This window comes from Elephantulus edwardii, unplaced genomic scaffold (genome assembly GCF_000299155.1).
Source record: "Elephantulus edwardii isolate Elephantulus edwardi_28Jun2011 unplaced genomic scaffold, EleEdw1.0 scaffold00054, whole genome shotgun sequence".
Lineage (NCBI taxonomy): Eukaryota > Metazoa > Chordata > Mammalia > Macroscelidea > Macroscelididae > Elephantulus > Elephantulus edwardii.
The window spans coordinates 11,864,282-11,869,600 of NW_006399804.1; the positions used below are offsets into that span (position 1 = coordinate 11,864,282).

The 5,319-nt window shown below is 38.6% G+C and overlaps 1 protein-coding gene across 1 annotated transcript in view; it reads left to right on the plus strand.

Moving 5' to 3' along the window:
• The window catches only part of APBB1IP (amyloid beta (A4) precursor protein-binding, family B, member 1 interacting protein), a 107,488-nt gene that overhangs the window by 100,357 nt on the left and 1,812 nt on the right, over window positions 1-5,319 (plus strand).

Here is a 5,319-nt window from a genome sequence, read left to right on the forward strand (position 1 = left end):
AAGGAAACCCACAGACGGGGAAAAAATATTTGATAATGATATATTTGATAAGGTACTTACGTATGAAATTTATTGAATACTCTGGCACTCTAACAAGAAAAAGATAAACAACTCAATCACAAAATGATGCAATTCTGAAGGTGCATGGTTCTAATCCGCCAGATGCTCCACTGGAGAAGCAGGGGCAGTCTCCTCCTCTACCAGTCAGATCTGACTTGACGGTACATAAGAAAACACACACACACACCACAAACAAAAAGCTGTGCTGCCATCCCAATCACAAAATGGCACAGGCTATGAATAGACACTTCACCAAAGAAGATACTGAGATGGCAAACAAACACATGAAGAAATGTCCACAATCCCTAGCTATTAGAGAGATCCAAATCAAAACAACTATGAGATATCATCTCACCCCTTAACAATAGCAAAATTCAACAGGACAGCAAACAACAAATGCTGGTGAGGTTGTGGAGAGATGCTTAACTCTTACTTAATGCTGGTAGGAATGTAAAATTGTACATCCTCTATGGAAGGCTGTCTGGTGCTTTCTCAAAAAGTTAGAAATAGAAATATCATTTGATGCAGCAATCCCACTACTTGGAATATACCCTAAAAAAACCAGAGCCACAACTCAAACAGATGTGTGCACATCCATGTTTATTTCTGCATTATTCAAAATAGCAAAGAGATGGAAGCAACCCAAGTACCCAACAAGAAACAATGGATAGAAAAATTGTGGTTCTATCACACAATAGAACATTATGCAACATTGACAAACAATGAACTTGTAAAACATTACAACATAGGGGAGCCTGTAGGACATTATGTTGAGTAAACTATCTCAGTCACAAAAAATTACAAATACTGCATGACACCTCTGTTATAAAATAGGAAAGATTTGGGGTGGGGGGTGGAGAAAGCATGGGAAAAGAGGAAATAAATAATGAACACTGCACTAGAACAGATGAGGGGAAGAACTGTCCAAAAGGAATATATGATTAGGCAATATATGCATGACCGCAATCTGGAACAAGGGGTGCATTGCAGGAGGGGGCAGGAGAGAGGGGGAACAAAATGTGCAGCAATGAATAAATTGAATAAAATAATAAAATTTTTAAAAGATCATTTTGAACAATGATTCTTTCATTGTAAATAACCTTTGTTAAAAATAAATAAATAAATGACATTTGTACAAAAGGGCCTCACATGATAGGATTGATTACATCTGTGGAAAGAGTTACTGGGAAAAGCTCAGTATCAGCAGTCCAAACAAGGGAGGTTCTCTGTGGAATAGACCATCAATTACTCAAGTGCAAATTCACCTTGCAATGGAAGAAAATTAACACAAGTCCACAAGAACCAAAATATGTCCTTGAATCTATCGCAACTGAATTTGGAAGCCATCTCAAGCACACATGTGCTGCATTGAACACTAATAACTAAAGATCAGATGAGTTGGGATAACATCAAGGACAACAGCCATAAAAAGAGCAAAAGGTCATTAAAAAGACAGGAAAGAAGAAAAGATCAAATTGGATTTCAGAAGAGACCCTACATTTGCACTGGAATGTAAAGAAGAGAAAACAAAGGGAAGAAATGTTGAAAAGAGATACTAACAGAAGGTTTCAAAGGACAGCTAGAGAAGACAAACTATTATAATGAAATGTACTAAGAGCTGGAATTAGAAAACCAAAAATGAGGAACACATTGCTTTTCTCAAGCTGATAAAACTTTGAAGAACAAATTCAAACCTCAAATTGCAAAACTAAAGGATTTTATGGGCAAAATATTGAATGATGCAGGAAGCAACCAAAGAAGATGGAAAGAATACACAGAATCACTGTACCAAAGAGAATTGGTCAACACTGAACCATTTCAGGAAGTAGCATATCATCAAGAACCAAAGGTAAGGAAGAAGTTCAAGCTGCTCTCAAAGTATTGGCAAAAAGTAAGGGCCCAGGAATATATGGACTACCAATTGAGATTTTTCAGCAGGCAAATGATGGACATGCTCACCAGGCTGTGCCAAGAAATTTGGAAAAAGCTACCTGGCCAGCTGACTGGAGAGAGATCCATATTCCCATTCCAAAGTGGGGGAGAGGGAAAAAAAAAGGTGATCTACTAGGATGTGTAAATTATCTAACAATATCATTAATAGCATATGCAAATAAAATCTTGCTAAATATCATCCAGAAAATAGCTTGAACAGTGCATCAACACAGAACTTCCAGAAACTCAAGCTAGATTCAGAAGAGGCTATGGAATGAGGGATATGTTGATGTCAGATGATCTTGACTGAAAGCACAGAATACCAGCTTATCTGTGTTTTATTAACTAAACAGAAGCATTTAACTATGTTGGTGATAATGAATTATGGATAATATTGAGAAGAATGTAAATTCCAGAACACTAAATTGTGTTCATGTAAAACCCATCCATAGACAAATATACTATATTGCATTCCAAACAAAACAAGGAAACACTGCATTGTTTAAATCAGAAAAGGTGTATCAGTATTTTATCCTTTCACTCTCCTTACTCTATCTGTATGCAAAGCAAACCATTCAAGAAGGTGAACTAAATGAAAAAGAATGGTTTCAGGATTGGAGGAAGACTCATCTACAGCCTGTATTGAATGCAGATGATACAGCCTTGCTTGCAGAAAGTGACGAAGTGCTTGAATGAAGATATTGTATTACACTTGAATGAAGATATTTTATTACAGATATTCAATATGGATTACAGCTTGACAGCAAGAAAGAAAAAATCTTCACCACTGGTTTTCAAGAAGAGTAAATGGGGGGGGGGGAGTGCAGGGAAAAAAGTGCAACAATGAATGAATGGAAACCCTAAGTCTTTATAAACTTTCATTAAAATTAATTTTTAAAAAATCTTCACCACTGGATTGTAGGCTACATCATGATAGAAGAAAAAAAGATTAATTTTGCCAAGGATTTTATTTTACTTGGACCCACAGTCAAACATGGTTGCCCCAGTCAGGAAATCAAAAGATGTGTTCCACTGAGAAAATCTATTGTCAGGGATCTCTCCAAAGTGCTAAGGAGCAGTGATGTCAGTTTCAACATTATGTTGCATCTGATCCAAGCCAAAATATTTTCAGTTGCTTTATATGCATCTGAAAGTTGGACAGTGAACAAGTATGACAAGAATAATTGATGCCCTTGAATTGTGATATTGGAGAAGAGTATTGAAAATTCCCATGGCCTGCCAATGGACAAACTTAGTCTGACTTTCTTGTGTAGAAAGTACACCAGTATTATGCTTAGAAGTTTGGTCTCACATACTTCATACAAGTTATCAAGAATGGCCAGTCTTGGAACTACTTGAAAGGGAATGGAAAGAGAGAAGATCTTCAACAAGATAGGTTGGCATAGTGACTATAAAAGTGGACTCCAGCATATCAGAGATCCTGAGGATGGTGCAGGATAGGGCTTCATTCAGATATGCTGTTCGTAGAGTCATTATGAGTTGTAGTCAATCTGATGGCCTGTAAGAACATGGGCTCAATTCTGATACAGGGCAGCCCCGCCTGTGCAGAGTTGAGCAACTTGCCATGATTGCAAGACTACAGTCTACCTTTCAGAAGTAGATAGCCAAGATTTTCTTCTTCATTTTTCTGGAAACTCTACTGAGTTTGAGCCACCAACCTTTCAGCTAGCTGTTAAGCACTTAATTGTACCATCCAAAGATAGGATTCTGTTAACCTCAGTCTAGTTTTATGCCTTGGTTTCTACCAATTGCACATAAATTATGACTTGACTTTTGAGATCTCACATTTTTATCTCACTTGTTCTCTTCTAAAACTTGAGGCATAGATAATAACAAGTATTGTCAAGCTCATGCTATCCTTGATTAACCAGCCCACTTCCACACGGTTAAGAAAAGGAACCTAGAAGAAGAGGGCTCCTGATTCCTCGTCAACCCCATTGCCTGTAGCTGTTATGCAAGAAGGATTGAAGGTTATAATTGACTCCTCCCTCGTGGTCCAAGTCCTCGGCCTTTGTCCTCAGAATGCTCAGACAAGAAACTTTATGTTTTTAGCAAAGGCTGGGGAAGGCTGACTGAAGAAAAGATATCCTTTATGCTCAGGTTTGCTCAAAGGTTATCTATAACCCAGAAATAATTCTTCTCATTCACTTCTTTGTCCTAACAAAGTAGGGCATGTAAAGCAGAAGAGTTTTTGCTGTTTGCACAAAATTTAGCAGGTCCCTTACCCATTCTGGTCCGTAGGTGGTGCAGTTATGCTAATTGAAAGGTTAGAGGTTTGCGTCCACCCAGAGGTATGATCTACTTCCAAATAATAAGACACCAAAAACCCTCAGAGGCACAGTCCTAATGTGACACACATTGAGTTGACTTATGTCCAGGTTGACTTGATGGCAACTGATTTGGTTCTGGTTTAACCACTTCGGCCATGAATGAATGGTTTGGCACAAGAAACAAAATTTTACAGATAACTTTGACCGCTTATCTTTACAACCAGTTCAACTCACACCAAAACATCAGTACTTTTCTCTAACACTACAACTCAAAGGCATCAGTTCTTCTTGTGCCATCGTCAGTCATTGCCCAACTTGCAGAGGCACTGACAGAGATTAAAATTTGCGTGGCTCGGCTAGTGTAGTGGTTATCACATTCGAGCCACATGTGAAAGGTCTGAGGTTCAAAACTGGGTAGATAAAGAGCCGGACCATTACTGGTAAGTGAAGATCAAGATCCATATTACCAACCATCTTTCAAATATTCTCTGCTTTTAGCCAAGATCCATTTGATTTCAGTAATGATATCTCTGTTCCATAGTCTCTTCTGATTCCCAACTTCAATAAAGGCCAGTGAATTGATGCCTTTGCATTGTGTTGCCAGAAAATAGTGAATTTTATATCTTGCTTGGTCAAAAAACCCCCAATTCTCTTGAAGTACAGCTGATTTGCTCATTAAATGCTAGGATGAAACTTGGCCTCTTAAAAGAGGGATGAAAACTCCTGCATAAGTTAGGTCTCCAGGGGATGCTTAGAAATCTAAATAAATATGCCAAAGAAAATAGCAATCTTTCCCTCACGGAAAACGTGGGATTAGCGCCCACAGGTAACATTAAAGACCATTTGAGAGGATCATCTGTGGGCTACCTGGTCATCCAGAGCTTACAAACCCATAAACGGAATCAATCACTGTTTGTATCTTCTCTGTTGCTCTATTTCAGGATAACGTGCCAGCCTCCAGTAACCACAACCTGAAAACACCCCAAGCCCCCCACCTTCCTAAGGCAGGCCAGCCGCCGCCCCCACCCCTGCGAAC